This window comes from Geotrypetes seraphini, chromosome 9, assembly GCF_902459505.1.
Source record: "Geotrypetes seraphini chromosome 9, aGeoSer1.1, whole genome shotgun sequence".
NCBI classification, from domain to species: domain Eukaryota; kingdom Metazoa; phylum Chordata; class Amphibia; order Gymnophiona; family Dermophiidae; genus Geotrypetes; species Geotrypetes seraphini.
In genome coordinates, this window is record NC_047092.1 from 114,804,533 (window position 1) to 114,826,640 (window position 22,108).

Here is a 22,108-nt window from a genome sequence, read left to right on the forward strand (position 1 = left end):
AATAGCCTAATGAGGAAATGAGTGACCAAAATTCGGTAGATTCCAGTTGGTCTGTTTTCTTGAGGTGAATATTAATATCTCCACATAATAAGTTGTAAGGGCTTAGTAAAGAATTGGATAGTAAAAATTCAGAGAATTCCTCTTTGGCTAGATTCCATTTTTTTGGTGGAACGTAGAACAGTATTGTTGTTAAAGCAGCCGCTAGGGATTTGGATGATAGTGAGAGTGAAAGGATTTCTAGGTTGGAAGTAGATTTTGAGCTTAGAATAGAGCAGTTTAAGTGATCTCTAAAAATTATAGCATTACCTCCTCCCCTTCCCCCAGCTCTAGCTAACGATAGTATCTTGAAGCCTGGGGGAAGGCAGTCTTGAACAATAATATCATTATCAGATAGCAGCCATGTTTCTGTGAAAAGAATAAAGTCAGGGTTGAGTTCTTTTAACCAGTCCTTAATCAGCATGGATTTGTTCCTCATGGATCTTATATTTAAATAAAAGCCGTGTAAGTTTTGGTAGTTGGCAGGGTCAATTGGAAAAAAGTGGGAATAGGCTAGTTTTTTAATGATCGTTGTTTCTTTGTGTATAGCTTAGTTGGTCTACGTAGTGATGGTAGAATTGGTATTGGAAACGGGCCTGCCTCCGTGTAATCATATAATACACGGTGTGAGATTGGTGAGTGTTTAATCTTTGCTGTGCGAAATGTGGAGTAGAGGACTGGGATTGGGGTGGGGTTAAGTGAGTTGATTAAGCAGATTCTGAAACTAATCAAGTAGAATAGAACTAGTAACAAGCACAGTCAAGAATTTGGGTAGGCCATGATGCAGTTCTTTCGGTAAGGAGGGTTAAATTATTGATTAAAGTTGTCAGCTAATTTACTTGAATTGGTCTGTGGTGACCTATGGTAGCTGTTTGGAATGTAGCTTAGATAATTAACCATGAGAGGTGTCATTCCATTCGTGGATTCATAAGTGGCAGCAATTTAAACCATCGAACCGTAAGGACATAATCGTCTAACAAAGAAGGAACAAAAGGGGGCTACTTATCGTCTAAAGGTCCGGTCTGTATGGCCTAGTCCGGATGATGAAGACGTCCACAGGATATACTAAAAGAGGGTATACAGTACTATCAAAGACATATAAGGATATACTGAAAAAGGATATACAGTACTATCAAAGATATATAAGGATATCGGCTATGGCAGGTGCAACTGGGGGCACTAAGGACACAGGAAGGAGGCACTGGGGACACTAAGGACATGGGAAGGAGGCACTGAGGGCACTAAGGACACAGGTAGGGGCACTAAGGTCATGGGAAGGGGGCACTAAGGTCATGGGAAGGGGGCACTAAGGTCATGGGAAGGAGGCACTAAGGTCATGGGAAGGAGGCACTAAGGACATAGGAAGGAGGCACTGGGGGCACGGGGAGGAGGTACTAAGGACATGGGAAGAAGGCAATGAGGGCACTATGGACATAGGAAGGGGCACTAAGGACACAGGAAGGAGGCACTGGGGGCACTATGGACATGAGAAGGGGCACTATGACATGAGAAAGGGCACTATGGACATGGGATGGGGCACTAAGGACATGGGAAGGAGGCACTGAGGGCACTAAGGACATGCGAAGGAGGCACTGAGGGCACTAAGGACATGCGAAGGAGGCACTGAGGGCACTAAGGACATGGGAAGGAGGCACCGAGGGCACTAAGGACACTGGAAGGGGCACCAAGGACACTCGAAGGAGGCACTAAGGACACGGGAAGGGTCACTAAGGACATAGGAAGGAGGCACTGGGGGCACGGGAAGGAGGCATTAAGGACATGGGAAGAAGGCACTGGGCACTATGGACATAGGAAGGGGTACTAAGGACAGGAAGGAGGCACTGGGGGCACTAAGGACACGGGATGGGGCACTAAGGACATGGGAAGTAGGCACTGAGGGCACTAAGGACATGCGAAGGAGGCACTGAGGGCACTAAGGACATGGGAAGGAGGCACTGGGGGCACTAAGGACATGGGAAGGGGCACTAAGGACATGGGAAGGAGGCACCGAGGGCACTAAGGACACTGGAAGGGGCACCAAGGACACTCGAAGGAGGCACTAAGTACACGGGAAGGGTCACTAAGGACATAGGAAGGAGGCACTGGGGGCACGGGAAAGAGGCATTAAGGACATGGGAAGAAGGCACTGGGGGCACTATGGACATAGGAAGGGGTACTAAGGACAGGAAGGAGGCACTGGGGGCACTAAGGACACGGGATGGGGCACTAAGGACATGGGAAGGGTGGGGAATAGAAAGGGATAATTGTTGGGCCTGAATGCAGAAAGATAGAAGTGAAAGAGAGGATGCACAGTCAGAAGGAAACGCAACCAGAGCCTCATGAAATCACCAGACAGCAAAGGTAGGAAAAATGATTTTATTTTCAATTTAGTGATCAAAATGTGTCAGTTTTGAGAATTTATATCTGCTGTCTATTTTGCATTATATTTGTCTATTTTTCTATAGTTATTGAGGTGATATCGCATATTTTAAAGTCATGTGCCTTGACATCTTTGAACCCCCCCCAGATATAAATGATAATTAACATTTTCTCTGCGTATAGTGTGCTTTGGGGGGGGGGATTAATTTTATGGTTAACATTATGAATTTAAAAGATATGTGTACATGAAAAATGAATGGAATTAATTGGGGGGATTGGGGGGTGGGGCTAGGGCAGCATTGGGGCAGGGCTAGGGTGGGATTGGGGTGGGTCTGACAATTAATAGATATCCCGTTTTGATGAAAAAAAATAAATGGTCACGTTAAGTATGGATCACAGCACTGATGGGCCATGTTGCTAGGGAATAGATTTAGCTTTAATGCAAGGAACAAAACAGCTTAAAGTTCTTTAAAGGATAATAAGCCTTTAAGTCTGACATGAACACAGTTGGAGTTTTTCTTGTTTAGTTTATCTAGAGTTTTGTATGACATTAAACCTCATACAGATTGCTAGAACAGTACCAACCAGTATATATCCCAATCTGAGCTGCAAGGAGAAATGCAATTGGAAGTGGGAGAAAAACTCTAGGTTGATTTGCAGTGCAAATTGAAACTCAATATGAATAAAATTTATTATACCAGAGGTAATATAAAACAAAAGCAATTTGGGGACAAGATTCATTCTGTTTGTTAATGAGTCTCAAGACTCAAAGAACTAGAAAGTTAGAATGGAGTTGATAAACAAGTCTTAGATGAAATTGCTAAGTAGAAACATAGAAGAGCTAGTAGAAACATAGAAAGATGACGGCAGATAAGGGCTATAGCCCATCAAGTCTGCCCACACTATTTACCCACCCTCTTTAGCCTACTGACCCCTTAAAGTATAATTGTAATTATACTGTCACTCTACTGACCCGCTCATTCAAGTCCTAGTGACTCTATCCCTTGGCATGACCTCGTAGGGATCCCACATAGGTACTAACTGGGGGATGCACTAAAATCAGCGATTATTGCTAAACTTGTTTCCCCTGCTTTAGTGATGATCGTTTTTACCGGCACGATGCACAAAACTGCCCACAGCATGTTTTTTCCCCTCGATTGCCCATCTTCCGATCTGACCATGCAAATTTAGCAAAAACCCCATGCAAAATAGCCAAGTGATTGATACACTACATCACTTGGCTTTTTTGTATGGGGTTTTAGTGATTTTAAAAACAGATTGCTCTTGGATACAGAGGGAGGTGCTTAAGGTCTAATTGACTAGGGAGGAGCCTCAGGTGACTGAACCAATCATTAGGGCCTTTGGCCCCTCCCCATGCATTACATGATGCACCGGGTATGAGGAAGTGTGTCATTTGGAATTGGCGGCCGAAGCAGGAGCCTTTGTACAGGCTTCCTGCTTCCAACGTTTTAAAAAGGTAAGTTGGAGGTTCAGGGATGGGGGGGTGTCTGGTGGCAGGAGAGAATGGGCATTCCTCCTGCCATTTTTTTGGGTGGCAGGGTACAGCAGGAAATTCCACTGGCAGGATGGAGTGGGCATCCCTCCTACCATTTTTGGGGGGCTTGGAGGAGTGGCAGGGGACCTCCGGTTGCAGGAGGGAGTGGGCATTCCTCCTGCCGCATTGCTACCATTGAAGGGGGGAGTCGCATTGGCAGGAGGGAGTAGGCATCCCTTCTGCCATTTTTACTAAATTAAACTAAACCTTGGGTTTATATAACGCACCATCTCCACTAATGCGGAGCTCGGCACGGTTTACAGGAAGAAGGATGAGAGAGGAACTACAGTGGAGAGATTAAAGAGTTAGGTGTAAAGGGGGAAGGTGAGAGGCCTAAGAGGGGGGAAGTGTTACAGTTTTGAGAATAGCCAGGTTTTTAGGTGTTTGCGGAAGAGTTGGAGGGAGCTTGAGGTTCGGAGAGGGGAGGTGAGGTTATTCCAGATCTCAGTGATTCTAAAGGGGAGGGATGACCCAAGTTTGCCTGCATGGGAAATACCTTTTATGGAAGGGAAGGATAGTTTAAAAATTTGGGAGGATCTGGAGGAAGTAGGGGTTGGGGAGTTCCAGGATAGAGGGATAACGGCAGGAAGGATGCCATGTAGGATCTTGTAGGCCAGACACGCACATTTGAAGTGGATCCTGGGGATTACTGGGAGCCAATGGAGCTTAGACAGGAGTGGTGAGACGTGGTCAAATTTGCTTTTCACGAAAACAAGCTTAGCTGCGGCGTTCTGAATCCACTGAAGTCTGTGGAGGCTTTTCTTGGTTAGGCTGAGGTAGATAGAATTGCAATAATCCAATCTGGAGAGGATGATGGATTGTACTAGAACTGCGAAGTGTTTTTGGTGAAAATAGGGTCTGACTTTCCTTAGCATGTGAAGGTTGAAGAAGCATTTCTTCACCAGGGATTGGAGATGTTCGTTGAAGGATAGAGAAGAGTCTAAGGTGACACCCAGAACTTTGCTTGAGAACTCGAGCTGTAATGGGGAGCCGGAGGACAATGGGATGGAGGAAGGTAGATGGTCTAATTTTGGGCCGAGCCAAAGGAGTTTTGTTTTGGACTCGTTTAGTTTCATATGCATTGTGAATGCCCAGGATTAGAGGTTCTTTATGCATGAGGATATGTTTGTGGAGAGGTTAGTGAGGTTCGAGTCAGTCTCAAGGAGGATGAGGATGTCATCAGCGTAAGTGTAAAGAGTTTCAAGGGGGGATAGTTGGAGTAGTTTCAGGGAGGACATGTAAATGTTAAAGAGGATTGGGGAGAGGGGTGAGCCTTGTGGGACACCACAAGTCGGAGTCCAGGGGGAGGATGAGGTGCCGCTCATGTTAACCATGTAAGAGCGGAAGTGCAAGAATTTGGAGAACCAATCAAGAACTATGGAGCTAATGCCTATCTCGGAGAGTTGGAAAATTAGAATGTCGTGGTGGACAACGTCAAAAGCTGCAGAGAGGTCGAATTGTAGAAGGACAGCAAACTTGTTACGAGAATGCAGTTGCTGAACCTTAGAGATTAGAGAGGCCAATAGGGATTCAGTGCAGAAGTTGGGTCTGAAGCCATATTGGTAAGGTAAGAGGATGGAGAATCTTTCTAAGTAGGAAGAGAGCTGGGTAGATATGATAGACTCGAGCAGTTTGATGAGGAGAGGGATATTTGCTATTGGACGGTAGTTGGATGGTATGGAGGGGTCTAGGTCAGCTTTTTTCAGTAAAGGGGTCAATGCGATGTGTCCCATTTCAGTGGAGAATAGGCCTGATAATAGGGCAGAATTTATGAGTTTGGTAAGAGATGTGATGGCCTGTGCAGGGATTTTCTCAAATAGGTAGGAGGGAAATGGGTCCAGGATGCAGTTGCATGATTTTAACTTGAGGCAGAGTTTAAGGTCTGAGAATCGGATATGAGCTCGAAGACAGTCCAGGATCTGTCGGCAGGGATGGGGTTGAGAGCAGCTAGGGTGGGGTTGGGTTCGGGGGGCACCAGAGAATTGTAGGAGATTGCGGGCGGGAAGGAGCGCCTTAAGGTAGAGATCTTATCATTGAAGAATTTTGCTAGGACCTCGGCTGAAGGAGATGAGGGAAGAAGGGTGGAGTCATTTTTAGTGGTTAGGGAGCGCCAAATGTTGAACAATGTGCCATTCTGGTTTTTGGATTTGGAGATCTTGTCTCCATAGAAGTTCTTCCTTGCTTTTTTTAATATTGAGTTGTAGAGGTTGATATTGACTCTCCAGGCCTGTCTGTCAGATGAGGATTTGGATTTTTTCCATTTTCGCTCTAAGGCTCGACATTTTTGTTTCAGGTCTCTATGGAGTGGAAGGTACCAAGGGGCTTTATGGGGATAGGTGATGGATTTAGTGGTTTGGAGGGATTGGTAGGTGGACTTGGAAAGGGCGATCCAGTTGTGCCAATTGTTTTCAGAGTCTGCAAGCTTGGGAATGGAGGGGAGGAGGTTGAGGAATTTGGTCCAGAAAAGATCGCTCAAAATTTTTTTCCGGAAGGTAATAGAATTGGGGGATCGGGGTGGAGATCCGAGATGAGACATGAAGATGGGGAGGCAGAAGGCCCCTAGGAGATGGTCTGACCACGGGATGTGTTCCCAACGGGTGTCTTCGGCAGACATAAGAAGTTTCAAGTTTATTATTAGGATTTTATATACCGCCTATCAAGGTTATCTAAGCGGTTTTTACAATCAGGTACTCAAGCATCTTCCCTCTCTGTCCCGGTGGGCTCACAATCTATCTAACGTACCTGGAGCTACGGAGGATTAAGTGACTTGCCCAGGGTCACAAGGAGCAGCGCGGGGTTTGAACCCACAACCCCAGGGTGCTGAGGCTGTAGATCCAACCACCGCGCCACACATAAGCAGTGCCTCCGCCGGGTCAGACCATAGGTCCATCCCGCCCAGCAGTCCACTCCCGCGGCGGCCCGAACAGGTCACGGCCTGTCTGAGTCACCAGAAGGGGCCCCCTTGCCACCTTGGTTTCCCATTGAGTCCTATCTTCCCATCGAAGTCCTAACCCTCCGGTCTTGCACATGCACGACCTGGTTGGATTTCTATACTTATTACCTGGTTAGCTTTCTATACCTGTGTTACATCCCAGCACCTCTCTCAGTATCCCACGATCCCCCTATCCCTCAGGAATCCGTCCAATCCCTGTTTGAATCCTTGTACCGTACTCTGCCTGATCACTTCCTCCGGTAGCGCATTCCAAGTGTCCACGACCCTTTGTGTGAAAAAAAACTTCCTTGCATTTGTTCTGAACCTATCTCCCTTCAGTTTCTCCGAATGCCCCCTCGTGCCTGTTGACCCCTTCAGCCTGAAGAATCTGTCCCTATCCACCCTCTCTATGCCCCTCATGATCTTGAAGGTCTCTATCATATCTCCCCTGAGCCTCCTTTTTTCCAGAGAGAAGAGCCCCAGCCTATCCAACCTCTCGGCTTATGGGCAGTGTTCCAGCCTTCTTACCAGTTTCGTTGCTCTCCTTTGGACTCTCTCAAGTACCGCCATGTCCTTCTTGAGGTACGGCGACCAATATTGAACGCAGTATTCCAGATGTGGACGCACCATCGCTCGATACAATGGCATGATGACTTCCCACGTCCTGGTTGTTATGCCCCTCTTTATGATGCCCAGCATCCTGTTGGCTTTTTTCGAGGCTGCTGCGCACTGTGCAGATGGCTTCAGTGATGCATCCACCAGCACACCCAAGTCTCTCTCAAGACTGCTGTCTCCCAACAATGCCCCTCCCAATTTGTAGTTGAACAACGGGTTCTTTTTCCCTATATGCATGACCTTGCATTTTTCCACGTTAAAGCGCATTTGCCATTTGTTTGCCCAGTCTTCCAGCTTGTCCAGGTCCCTTTGCAGGTCCTCACACTCCTCCCTGGACCTAACTCTGCCGCACAGTTTGGTATCGTCTGCAAATTTTATAACCTCGCACTTTGCCTCCTTTTCCAGGTCATTGATAAATATGTTGAAAAGTAACGGCCCCAGCATCGATCCCTGTGGCACACCGCTCGTGACTCCCCGCCAGTCAGAGTATTGTCCCTTTACTCCGACCCTCTGCAGTCTACCTGACAACCAGTGCTCGATCCATCTGTGCACATCCCCTCCCACCCCGTGGTTCCACAGCTTCCTAAGCAGCCTTTCATGTGGCACCTTGTCGAAAGCCTTTTGAAAATCAAGGTAAATGATGTCTATAGGTTCCCCATTGTCCACCCGACTGCTTATTCCCTCAAAGAAGTACAGAAGGTTCGTTAAGCATGACCTTCCCTTACAGAATCCATGCTGGCTTGTTCTCAGTAGGCCATATCTCTCGATGTGCTCGCAAATACCGTCCTTGATCATAGCTTCCACCATCTTCCCTATAATTGAAGTCAGGCTCACCGGCCTGTAGTTCCCGGGGTCACCCCTCGATCCCTTCTTGAAGATAGGTGTGACATTCGCCAATTTCCAGTCCTCTGGTACCTCTCCAGTTTTCAAGGATAGGTTGCAAACATGCTGGATTGTGCCCGCTATCTCTTGTCTTAGTTCTTTCAGAACCCTTGGGTGGATCCCGTCCGGGCCCGGCGATTTGCCGCATTTTAACCTGTCTATCTGCTTGAGGACATCCTCCTTACTTACCTCTATGTGTTCTAATTTTTCAGCCTGTTCCCCACTCATGAGCTCCTCTGAGTCCGGTATATTAGATGTGTCTTCTCTCGTGAAAACCGACGAGAAGAACGTGTTCAACCTCTCAGCTACCTTTTTATCCTCCTTAATCACTCCCTTCCTATCCCCATCGTCCAACGGCCCCACCTCCTCTCTCGCTGGTCGCTTCCCCTTTGCGTAACTGAAGAATGCCTTGAAGATTTTTCGCCTCCCTGGCCAGCCCCTCTTCGTATTTCCCTTTTGCTTTTCTAACCTCTCGGTGGCATTCCTTTTGGCATTTCCTGTGCGCCTGGTGATTTTCCTCCGTTGGGTCCTTTTTCCATCTCCGGAAGGACACTTTCTTGTCGTTTATTGCCCTCTTTACTTCTGTTGAGATCCAAACCGGGTCCTTTGACCACTTGTTCTTGCCGCCTTTCCTGAAACTTGGGACGTACATTCTTTATGCTTCCTGCAGGGTGTCCCTGAATAGGGTCCAGGCGCTTCCTACAGTCTCCATCCTAAGGATGTTTTTGAGCTTCCTCCCCACCATTTCCCTCATAGCAACATAGTTCCCTTTCCTGAAGTTGAGCGCAGTTGTTGCGGTCCTCCTTACTGTGGGTGTCCCCCCTTTCTAATGTGAATCGGATCGCGTTGTGGTCACTGTTGCCTAGTGGTCCTCCCACTTCTACCCCTTTTGCAGGCCCCTCTAATCCGTTTAGGATGAGGTCAAGAGTAGCACTCCCTCGCGTCGGTTCCCTGACTAGTTGCTCCATGAAGCAGTCCCTCACAGCTTCTACAAATCCTGTTTCCCTAGTGCAGTTGGAGTGACCCGTACTCCAGTCAATCCCCGGGTAGTTGAAGTCCCCCATCACTGTTACACTTCCAGTCCTGCATTCTTGTCTCAGTTCAGCTTCCAAGTCGTGTCCGATTTCCTCCGGCGTACCAGGTGGGCGATAGTACAGCCCCAGTTTTATGCCTGCACCCTTGTTTCCCGGCAATTTGACCCATAGCGATTCCAGCCCCTCTGCCTTCTTAGCCATATCCATCCCAACCGAGTAGATAGAGTCCTTTATAAATAGTGCTATGCCTCCCCCCTTCTTTTGGGTCCTGTCCCTCCTGTAGAGCTTGTACCCCGGCATCGCCACATCCCATTGATTCTCCTCTGTCCACCATGTTTCTGTAAGTCCAATTATATCCAGGTCCTCCCCCTTGGCTACGACCTCTAGTTCACCCATCTTGGCCATGAGGCTTCTTGCATTTGCGTATAAGCACCGCAGGTCCCGTCGTTTTTCCTCCACCTCCGTATTTACCTGGGCCGCCTCCCCTTGAATTTCGGGCAGTTCTCCTTTTCCCTGTGCTTCTGCTTTGCCCTCAGCCTTTACCCTCGTAGCTTTCGGTTTCCCCACATTTCCGCCACCCCACTCCCCCGCTTTTCCTCTGGGTTTTCTAGCCCTACCGGCCCCCTCCTGGGCTATCATCCCTTGAGCCTCTGTTTGATCCCCCTCGCCTTGTGGCATCCCTATATTGCCCTCAGTTTTCGCCCTCGTGCCACCCAGTCCCCTTGTGTCTCCATGCCCCTTAGTCTCCTCCCAGCAAGCTCCCTTTACCTGGTGTTTCCCTCGCTTTCTGATCATAAGATTCACCGGTCTCTCTACTTCCTCCTTGCAGTCAGCCCGTTCAGCATCTGTTCTGGATACTGTTGTCCGAAGCGTCAACATCAGATCAGCTGTCGGCTTTCCCCCTCTCCTCAGTTTAAAGCCCTCTCGATCTCCTTCCTCACATTGGCTGCCAGTAGTCTAGTTCCCGCTGTGCTCAGGTGCAGGCCGTCTCGCCGGTAGAGCTTGCTCTTTCCCCAGAAGGACGTCCAGTTCCTCACAAAGTGGAAGCCCTCCTCCTGGCACCATCTCCTCAATCATGCATTCATAGCCTGGAGGTCTGCCTGCCTCTTTGCATCTGCTCTCGGTACAGGCAGGATCTCTGAGAATGCTATCCTCCGGGTACTCCGCTTCAGCTTTCGTCCCAGGGCCCTGAACTGGTCAGTCAGTGTGGCCATGCTGAAGTTCCTCCGGCTCACATCATTCGTTCCGACGTGGATTATCACCGCAGTTTCCTCTGTCTCTGCTCCGTCCAGGATCCTCTCGATCCTATCAGTGACATCTCGTGTCTTGGCCCCTGGGAGACAAGTCACTAGCCGGTCCTCCCTTCCTCCAGCTACGTGACTATCTACCTCTCTCAAGATCGAATCTCCCACCACAATAGCGGACTTCCCTTTCCTCAGCAACCTCCTCTGTCTCAGGTCCGTGTCCTCAGTGTAATGTGGTGTCTCTCCCTCGGGGTCCCGGTGAGTCACGGTCTCCTCCTCTTGCGTGATTCCTCCGCTAGGTCCTTCCCCGGTGTCGCCTTGTGGATCCTGGGTCTCGTCTGCCGACATCTGTCTGTGCATCTGATGGTCCTGTTCCTCCACCTTCCTCCTATAGGCCTCCTCGATGAATCTCTCGAGGTCCCTCACCTGGTCCACAATGGGGTCTGCTCCGTCTGTGTCCTTGGTTGACCAGTTCGTCTCCTCTGTGTTGCGTTTTATAAGCGGTGAGGTCGAGGAACTGGATGAGGTCTAGGGTGTGCCCTTTTTCATGGGTAGGAGCGGATGTGGGGGGGGGAGAAACCTAGGGAGAGAGGAAGTCATTGAATTCTATCGTGTCCTTGCTGGTGGAGTCGTCAAGGTGGAGATTAACGTCTCCGATGATTAGTAATCTTTGGAATTTGAGAAAGGCATTAGTTATGGTCTCGAAGACAAGGTTAGAGGAATTGGACCAAGGGATAGGTGGACGGTATAGTAACAGGATGCCCAGTGGGTGAGGACGGAGCTCATCATTGATTGAGGCTAGCATATATTCTAATGAAGCGTGGGTGCCTCTCGAGGAGCTGGACATCAAAGAAGGATTTGTAGAGGAGTGCCAGGCCACCTCCTTTGCGGTTGATTCTGGGTGAAAAGAGGCCTTGGTAGCCATGGGTGCAGAGTTCGTTTTGTGTGAAGAGGTCATCTTTTGAGATCCATGATTCTGTGATGCACAGGAATCCATATTTGGGGGGCTCGGAGGAGTGGCAGGGGACCTCCGGTTGCAGGAGGGAGTGGGCATTCCTCCTGCCACATTGCTACCATTGAAGGGGGGAGTCGCATTGGCAGGAGGGAGTAGGCATCCCTTCTGCCATTTTTGCTGCTGTGGTGGAGTCGCAGTGCCCTAACAGCAGTGACAGGCGGCTATTTCCCCTGACACTTCTGTTAGGGTTCTGCGCATGTGTCATTCATTGAGCGATTGATTGGTCATGTTTGCATGCAAATGATTTGCACTTCCATGGAAATCATTTGCATGTAAACTTGATAGTGCATCAGTCGCGGCTGGAGAATCAGCCAACAGCTATTGAGTCACTATCTTTAGTGCATCTAGCCCTAAGTGATTCACTAGCAAACAGATAATCCTTAAACACCAATGTAGGAAATTAGAATAGAGATTAGATCTGAAGATAATAAAGGGACTTGGGCCCAGTTGCACTAAAGCCAGCGATCATCGCTAAACCTGTTTTAACAGTTGTAGCTACGATCGCATTTGCCGACTCGATGCAGAAAACGGCTCACCATCTGGTTTTCTGCATGATCACTCATTCACTGATCCAACCATGCAAATAAGCTAATTAATAATAAAATGCCATCTAAACCAGTAGAGTGATTGATGATCTAACATTGCTTCTCGATGCACTAAACAAAAGTGATCGCTTTTAGCAATCCAAAAAAGCGACTTGTTCAAGACTAGTCACTTACCTGTCTAACCTTCTTTTTTTAATGGGCACAGATGCTGTGCATGTTATACATGCACAATATCTGCACTATTAGGAAAAAAAGTACCACCATCCCCCTCTCCAGACGATGACAGCCCTCCCCAATGAACGCGGTACCGGGAAGACCGACCCCCACCCGCAGCGCTAACAAAAAACATGACTATTCCCTCCTGCCATTTACCCCCTGCAACAGCGAAAATGGCAGGAGGGATTCCCACTCCCTCCTGCGTCATGTGCTCCCCCAAAACATCCCATACCCACCCCCTACCCTTCCCCTCTCCCCCTCAAAAAAAGGCAGGAGAGATGCCCACTCCTTCCTGCCACCAGAGGTCCTCTGCCACCACCCCCCGCCCCAGTACCTTCATAGAAACATTGGAGCAGGATGGAAGTCAATCCATCCCGCTCGTAGGGCTGCTGCTCCAAAATGTAGGGCCTTTCCCTCTCTGGCTTTGGGAGTCTAAGCTGCCTTGTTGGCATCCTTTGTCACACATGCTTGCTTGTCCTGGCTGTGTACTCTGGAAGGTCAAGCTGTGAAGCCACCTCCTCGGCTTCTTTTTCTGGAATGGATTTTGTATCTTACGTGCTGTATGACCTTAAGCGGGTCTTAGATAAGGTGTCGGTATATTCATTTTCTGCTCACAGAATGCTCTGGATCAGACAATGGGCCGGTGATTGTACCTCTAAAACTACTCTTGTGCGGGCTCCCATTTAAGGGGCAGCTGCAATTTGCAAAGGTCTAGATGACCTGATGAATTCTGTGGTGGACCATCATCCTAAGTCTCTACCTGACAGCATACCCAGAACCTCTGGAGATTCAGGACAGTTATTTTCATCTCTCCAGGTGTTCCCGCCCATATTCTGACGCCATGTCTCAGATTTTCCCTGGGCCACATATGGAGGTTCTCCAGCTCCAGGCGTGTCCAGCCTTCTACCTCCCAGTCTGCTCCCTCTGCCAAAAAAGTGCAATGATGCCAGGCCAAGGAAGGCTTCTCTGCATATTGGAGGCTGAATTTCAGCATACGTTAATACCTTTGAAGTATTTGAACGTCTGAATCATATCTCCCCTGTCCCTTCTTTCCTCTAGGCTTCCAGTCTCTCATCATACGTTTTCAGGTACAAACCTCCTGCCATTTTCATCGCCTTCCTCTGGACCACTTCAAGTCTTTTTATGTCCTTTGCCAGATACGATCTCCAAAATTAAACACAATACTCTTAAGTGGAGGCCTCACCATCGACCTGTACAGGGGCATCAACACCTTCTTTCTTCTACTCGTCACACGTCTTTCTATACAGCATAACATCCTTCTGGAAACAGCCACCACTTTGTCACACTGTTTCTTTACCTTTAGATCTTCAGACACTATCACCCCAAGGTCCCTCTCCCCATCTGTGCATATCAGCCTCTCACCTCCCAGCACATACGGCTCTGTCTGATTTCTAATCCCCAAATGCATTACTCTGTACTTCTTTACATTGAATTTTAGTTGCCAGATATTAGACCATTCTTCTAACTTTTGCAGATCCTTTTTCATGTTTTCCACTCCCTCCTCAATGTCTACTCTGTTACAAATCTTGGTATCATCTGCAAAAAGGCAAACTTTTCCTTCTAACCCTTCAGCAATGTCACTCATATACATTTTGAACTGGATCGGCCCCAGCACCGATCCCTGAGGGACTCCACTACTCACCTTTCCCTCCTCCGAGCGAATTCCATTAACCACCACCCTCTGGTGTCTGTCGAGGAGAGTGCGGAATTTTAGGCTGGAAGTTTTTAATAGGTAAGGAAGGCATTGATTGAGGTCGCAAGCTGCATGGCTGTATTTTTTATAGAGTTTGTTAAGGTCAGTCCATTGTATTGTGGAGAAGTGGGACCAGGTTCTTCTAGGTGGGTTGGGGTTCCTGCGAAGTTTGTCCTGGCAGTTATAATTTTGTTTTTAAAGTATTCAGTTAAAAGGGTGGCTGAATGAGGAGGGGTTGGTATTTTTGGCTAGGTAGGGTTTGGTGTCTGAGTTCTTTTAGTAATTGGAATAGTTTTTTTGTGTCTTGGGTTTCTATGCCTATTGGGTTTGTGTAGTATGTCTTTATTTTTTTTTTTTAAGTTTGTATTGTTGATTTAGTTTTTTCCATGCTGCTCTTGTGTGTTCTTGGTTACTTTTTCTCCATTTTCTTTCTAGTCGTCTGCATTGTCTTTTGATTAAGAGTAGTTCGTTGTCGAACCATTTGTCTGACCTTCTGCTGATTCTGATTTTTGTTTGTACTGGGGCTAGCTCGTCTAGGGTAGTTGTACTTATATTGCACTGTTGTGAGATGAAGTCTTTAGGGTCACCTTATTGGATTGTAGCGTCTGTTATATTCCAGAATTTGGAGGGGTCGATATATGTACATGATTTGTAGGTTAAGCTTTGGGATTTTGGTTTGGTTTTGCCTTTGGCCCAGTTGATATTGCAGGTGTATGTGTAATGGTCTGAACAGATGGATCTGGACCGTTTTCCATTTGAGGTTTGAATCTCTGGTAGAATGGGCTGTTGGGTCTTGAAGGCTGCAATGTCTAGTTGGTGACCTTTATATTGCAGTAATCAAGAATAGATAAAATGGGAGCCTGAACTAATTCTAAATGATGTTAAATCAAAGTATTTTTTTGATTGTTCGGATTTTCCAAAGGATTGCAAAGCATTTTTTAAATCAATAAATCAGTATGGTCTTCTAAAGTTAGATGTCAATCTAATGTTACACCTAAAAATTTAATGGAAGTGACAAGAGGAAAGTTTTTACCATTAATTTGAAGAATTTTAGCAGCAATTTTATAATTGGGACTAGCCAAGAAGAACTTTGTTTTATACAGATTGAGCTTAAGTTTAAAGTGCATCACCCAAAGTTTGATTTGAAGCAAAAGAAAAGCAATCTGATATTTCAAATCAACTGTGATTACTGTCATTGTGATAAGTATAGTGATATTGTCAGCGTAGATATGGAATTTAACTTTCAAACTGTGCAACAAATTTGCCAAGGAAATAGGTAAATATTGAATAAAGTAGGCAATAGGGTAGAACCCTGAGGAACTCCACAAGGGTTGTTCCACGAAGATGAACATTTAAAAAGCACAGTATACCTGATAAGAGCTATTCTGCAAAAATCCCTTAAACCATTTCCAAACATTCATTGAGACCCCAATTGAATCCAAGCAGCCCAACAAGATCTCATGATCTACTAGATGAAAGGCAAGCAGCATCCTCAACATTGTTCCAAGCCATTGTATGATGCTGGGGTTGGCCTCACTTTAACCTCATGGGGACGGCAAAGAACTCCAAAGCTGCCCAATTCTTCAGTTGAAGATCTGAGCCTGGAAGCGATGGCCTAGATGCTCTAGTTCAGCCATGGCCGCAGAGAGTTTTACTGTGTGTTTTTCCTTCCTTGCCCATGATAGGTCGGGTTTTTTGCTGAATTGTGACTCATCAGGGTAGAGTCATTCTGGTGGCTCCAGATTGGCCTCACAGATTGTGGTGCGCAGATCTTATGCATCTGCGCATAGGTTGTGGCCTACAGTTGCAGGCTCTCCCAGACCTCCTCTCTCAAGGTCCAGGCTGCATGGAAGATCTGGATTGCTTTTCTCTTACATCATGGCTATTGAATGTAAAGTGTTAGAGCACAAAGGATATTCTGAGGTAGTTTGTTTCTACTCTTCTGAAATCAAAGAAGTCTGCCTACGCTAAGGCATGGAAGACTTTTCAATATTGGTGCAACCAATAACATGGGGAACCATATTCTGCTCCAGTTTTAGTGGTGCTAGTGGGAGCCAGTGAGGAAGCCGCTCAGTGCCGAACAGCAGCACCAAAGCGCGCTCCTGCTCGGTGCTGCTCAGCGGCTGAAGAAACCCAATCTTATGACAGCCACCACCGACCAGGTTAGCAGCGGGACAGGATCGTGGAAAGCTCACTCCTTCCAGCTGCACCTCTGGACCAACAGGGATCGGCAGAGGAAGGACAGGGCAGTGAGGGAGGACATGGTGATCCGTCAAAAGCACACTGGACTTTGGCACGCCAACAATCCCGCGGCGACATTTGCATGCAGGACATATGCGTACCGCTGCTTTCAAGCCTTTCCGTTAGCGTTGAGGGGGGGAACCCCCACTACATTTACATGTCCTCATGCTATTTTTATGGGGGGGGGAGGAGCCCATTCCAGTATACGGAAAACTCCCGTTATCCTTTCCGTTTTCGCTGTTTGGGAGTTTTCAGTGTACTTGGGGGATTCCTCCCCAAACAGGAGTGCAAGGACTTGTAAATATGCTGGCGGGGTCCCCCCCCCACACCCCCCACTCACAGCACTAATGGGAAGGCTTCAAAACGGCGGAAGCGATGGCACACATATGTCCTGCATGCAAATGTCGCTGCGGGATTGTCGGCGTGTTTATGATGGTACCTGTGCAGAGCCTGGTGTTGGCCTGCAATAATTCTGGGAGCGGGGCGCTGGCCCAAATATAAACCAGGACCCCTATTTTTGGGCCAATTTTTTGGTCCAAAAATTCCGGTTTATATTTGAGTATATACTGCTTTTTAGACAATACCCCTATTTCTCATTTTTGTAGAGGTATTTAGTGATTCACTTAGCTGAGGGCTTATTCTTACCTGGGGACTTTGATCACCCTGCCCCAGCAATTAGAATTTAAAGCCCTCTTCCGTAGATTAGCCAGTCTGTTGCTGAAGACACTTCTTCCCTTCTTTGATAGATGCACACTTTCATGAGAGATCAAAATACATCGTACTCTATTGAAATAATAGGACATATACTATGATGGTTTGACAGATTTATGAAAAACAGATCATATAGAGTCTGAATAAATGGAGAACTTTCTGAAAAATGTTCAGCAACATGTGGGGTGCTGCCTTGTCCCCCATTAAGTTAAATTGTTTGATTTCTTTAGGGGGGAAAATTAGGAGTTGTGGGGTTCAGAGCTTCTATATATGCTGACTATATCTCCATACTCCCTAATGTTGATGCTGTAAAGTCAGATTAGTGCAAGTATTCTGCAATTAAAGAATGGATGTTAGCTTGTCTAAAATTGAACAATGATAAAACTAAGGGCTCCTTTTACGAAGGTGCGCTAGGTCCTTAATACATGGAATAGCGCGCGCTAGCCGCTACCGCCTCCTATTGAGCAGGCGGTAGATTTTTTGTTAGCATACACTAATCCAGTGCATGCGCTAAAAACGCTAGTGCACCTTCGTAAAAGGAGCCCTAAATGTTTATTAATAATTGCTGTAGGATTTTGGATAATCTTTCCTTAATAGGGTCAAATATAAATTTGTATCTATTCTTAATATTTTTAGACTGATCTTTGAATTTAAATTTGAATTATAGGTAGATTCAGTAGTGATAATATCATTTTCAATATTATAGAAATTCAGAAGTTTATACAGGAGAATAGATTTGGTAGTCCAGGCCTTAATATTATTAAAACTGGACTGCTGTAATGTTTTGGTTGCTTAAGATTAAATCAAAAATGTTAGACAATTCAGAACATCATTCATTTAATGTATTCTCTGACTAAATATGACAGGGTATATATCCTATTGTATTTAAAATCTCATTGGTTTATAATTGAGGCTACAGTAATATTTAAGATGTGCAGCCTTATATTTAAAAATCTATATGGAATGGCTCCTGATTATATGAATGATTTTATCAGTCACAAATCAAATGTATAAAATGTCTAGATATCAGATAAGATTGACCTTTCCAAGCCCAAGAGGTATGAGATGTTTGAAGATTTTTGCCTCTACATTTTCACATCTTGCAGCAAAAATGTGGCATACTCTGGCTATAAAATAACTTCTTGTACAAATTTACTTTATAGGAAGGAGTTTTGTTTTTGCAATATGTAACTAAGAAAAGATGATTTGTATTGGGTCTTAATTTGTCTTAATATTGTTGTAATTCCATGGTAACTGTACTTGCATATTTAGTCTATGATCACATTGAACTGATTCTGGGTATATCCAGAATATAAGGATATGTCGTCATTCGCATCACAACTGTTGTGGACTGTGATATTCATATATGAGGGCTGTTCAAAAAGTATCAGACCTTTATTCATAAAAAATACTCGTATTCAGATATAACAATCTTATTCTAATCTCCTTCAAAGTAGTCCCCTTGGCTGCCACACACTTCTTCCAACGGTTCTGCCACTATCGGAAGCAACGCTGGAATGCTTCTTTTGAGATTGCTCACAACTGGTCCATCTCATTCTGCATGATGTCTTCTCTTGACTGAAATCTGGTCCCTTTCTGGGGCATTTTCAGCTTGTGGAAAAGCCAGAAGTCATACGGAGCCATGTCTGGAGAGTAGGGAGCTGAGGAACCACAGGTGGGTTGTGTTTGGCCAGGAAACTCTGTATCAAATGTGAAGAATGGGCAGGTGCATTATCGTGATGGAGCTGCCAATTGCTGGCTGCCCACAGGTCTGGCCATTTGCATGTTACGAAGGCGATGCAGATCCTCTTGGTAGAACCCCTTGGTGATGGTTATGCCATGCGGTGCGTACTCGTGATGAACCATGCCACTGGAGTCAAAGAAGATGGTCAGCATGACTTTGACATTACTATGGACCTGCCTTGCTTTTTATGGCCTCAGGAATGTTGAATGCTTCCATTGTGATGACATCAACTTGGTTTCTGGGTCGTACCCATAAACCAGGACTCATCGCCATTGATCACTGTGCTAAGGAAGTTGGGATCACTGTTCACTAGTGCTGCCCGATTCAGGGGAAAAAAATTTGATTCGATTCAGCCTATTGAATCGATTTTTCGATTCGATTTTCCTGCCCAATTGGGTGTTTGGTGGGTTTTTTTTGTTGTTGTTTTTTTTTTCCAAACATCCTGGTGAGTTCATTTTATAGCCTTTTCACCCCCTTTGCCTTCTCTTAACCACACTAGCGCTGTGGTGTAAACAAAATAAACAAAAAAGACTTTTCCTCTCTCTGTTAAATCCTTACTCACGTTTGCGGTCTAACAAAAGCTCTGGCAGGATACACTTTTCAAATCTGACCTATTGTAATCACAAAACGGAAAATGAAATGATTTTTTCTGCCTTTTGTTGTCTGGTCAATATTCAAATCTTGGTCCCAGGCTCTGGTTGTCTTCTGATAACTTGCTTGGCAGGGTCTCCTTCTTTTCTTCTTTCTCCGTGCTAACCATCAATCTTCTATCTCTGTCCTCCCCTTCCGTTTCCCTTCCCTCCCCTGGAGGTCTGTCATGTTTCCTTTTTTTTCGTCTCCATCCACAGATCCATCTTTTCTCAACTACCCTTTCATCCAGCATCTCTCCCTGCTTCCCCACCACCCCAGGGTCCACCATCTCTCCCTTTCTGTTTCCAACTACCCTCCTATCCAGTATCTTTATCCCCACTCCACAACATCCCTTGTGTCCAATTTCTCTCCCTTTCTTTTCCTTCCCTCCCTAAATCCCATTATCCACCATCTCTCTCCCACTCCTCTGTTTTTAGACCCATTATTTCTTCCCCCAAAGTACGGCATATGTACGTATCTTTGAACCCCCCCCCTTCCCTCCCTCCCTCCGTGTACTTCTACACTAGGACCCCCTCCCCGGAAGTCCTTTCCCTTCTTGAAGGACTGTACCTCCCCCCCCTGAAGGCCTACACCCCACCCCTGAAGGCCTGTCCCCCCTGAAGGACTGTACCTCCCCCCCGAAAGCGTGTCCCCCCTTGAAGGTCTTCCCCCCCCCGAAGGCCTACACCCTACCCCTGAAGGCCTGTCCCCCCCCCCCGAAGGACTGTACCTCCCCCCTTCCGAAGGACTGTCCACCCCCACCCCCCCCGGAAGGCCTGTGTGTTCCCCTCTCGTAACCGCGCCTCCCTTTACCTGATTGCAGCCTGCAGAAAGGATCGCAGGTACTTTAGCGATCCTTGCAGGTTGCCATAGGCCTCAGGAACTGTCGTACTTCTGACTTGGTCCCGCCCCTCCTCTGATATCAGAGGCAGGATCGCGGCAGAGGGACGACAACTCCGGAGTCCTATGGCAACCTGCAAGGATCGCTTCCGCAGGCTGCTCTCTGCCGCAATCAGGTAAAGGGAGGCAAGGGGGGAAGCCGGACACTGCAGCACTTCCCGACTGACCCTCCCCCCTTGCCCTCTAAAGCAGGAGCGGCAGGGCCGGCCAGCAAGAGGCAGCGCTGCTGATCCTGCTTTAGGCCGATTTTTTGTTTGTTTGTTTTTGTTTTGAATTGATTCACCCGAAATAAATCGGTGAATCGATTTGAATCGGGTAGCACTACTGTTCAGACTCCAGCATGTCCTGTGCGATCTCCAAATAGAGTTGCTTCTGCTCAATCGTTAGTAGCTTTAGCATGAACTTCGCTGAAATTCTCCTGAAGCCTAAATCCTCAGTCAAAATGGAATGAACGGATCCAACGCTGATGCTTGCCTCGTCTGCAAGTTCTTTGATCGTGATTCGATGATCCTACATCACTTGGTCAATGACTATCTCATTTCTGGATGTTGAGCACCTACCTGAGCGTGCTTCACTCTCCACTTATGTGTGGCCATCTTTGAAGTGGTGGTACCACTCCTTTATCTGTGTGGTGCCCATTGCTTTGTCCCTGAAGGCCTGTTGAATCTTGTGGATCATTTCCACTTGGGAATCACCAAGCTTTACACAAAATTTAATGCAGTAGTGGTGTTCAACTTTTTTTGTCATTGTATTAAAAATGAAAATCTGACGGCGCTCACTTACACTTCCTCACTCATCGGTGTTCTGCCAGCGACTGACAGCTTCTGTAGGTGGGAAAAAATTCAAGTATGCGCATTAGGGTCGCCTACATATGTGCACCAAACCACGCCTCCCTAGCTTTATTTGTTTACACAAGAAAAATTAAGGTCTGATACTTTTTGAACAACCCTCGTAAATCACTAACTTAACATTACATTACATTAGAGATTTCTATTCCGCCATTACCTTGCAGTTCAAGGCGGATTACAAAATAATTAAGGTTGGTCAGTTACATAAAGAGAACAGTGGTCATGACTAGTGAAGAGGGCGGGTATTCTCAGGGAGTTAAGAAGATAGGAGGAATGATGGAATCGTGGTGTTAAGACTTAAGCAGGGATTTGTTGAAGAGTTAGGTCTTTATTTCTTTTCTGAATAGCTTGTAGTCCATGGTTGTAATTAGCAGATTGGAGATTTGGTTATCCAGTTTTGCTGCTTGGGTGGCTAGGAGTCCGTCGTAAAGTTTTTTTCGTTTAACTTCTTTGATTGGCGGGTATGTGAATGGGGTGTGAGATTTTCTATGTCTGGTTGAGGTATTATGGATGAGTCGGTTGTTCAGGTAGGTTGGGCTGTCACCATTTATGGTTTTAAATAGCATGCAGTAAAATTTGAATAGTATTCTTTCCTGGATTGGGAGCCAGTGTGAGCTCATGAAAGCTTCAGTGATGTGGTCGTGTTTTTTTAGGGAGTAGACGAGTCTTAGTGCTGTATTTTGGACTGTTTGCAGTTGTTTGATCATTGTAGCAGGGCAGGGGAGATAGAGGATGTTGCAATAATCCAGTATATCTAGGATAAGGGATTGAACTATGAGCTGTAATTGTGCTCTTTCAAAGAATTTGCGTATTTGTCTTAGGTTTCTCATTACGGCAAAAGATTTCTGAATTGTTTTGTTTATTTGT

General features: G+C 46.4%; 1 protein-coding gene across 3 annotated transcripts in view; it reads left to right on the plus strand.

Annotated features, from left to right (window-relative positions):
- HDLBP (high density lipoprotein binding protein) overlaps window positions 1-22,108 on the plus strand; it is a 783,060-nt gene that overhangs the window by 604,530 nt on the left and 156,422 nt on the right. The window lies entirely within an intron of this gene.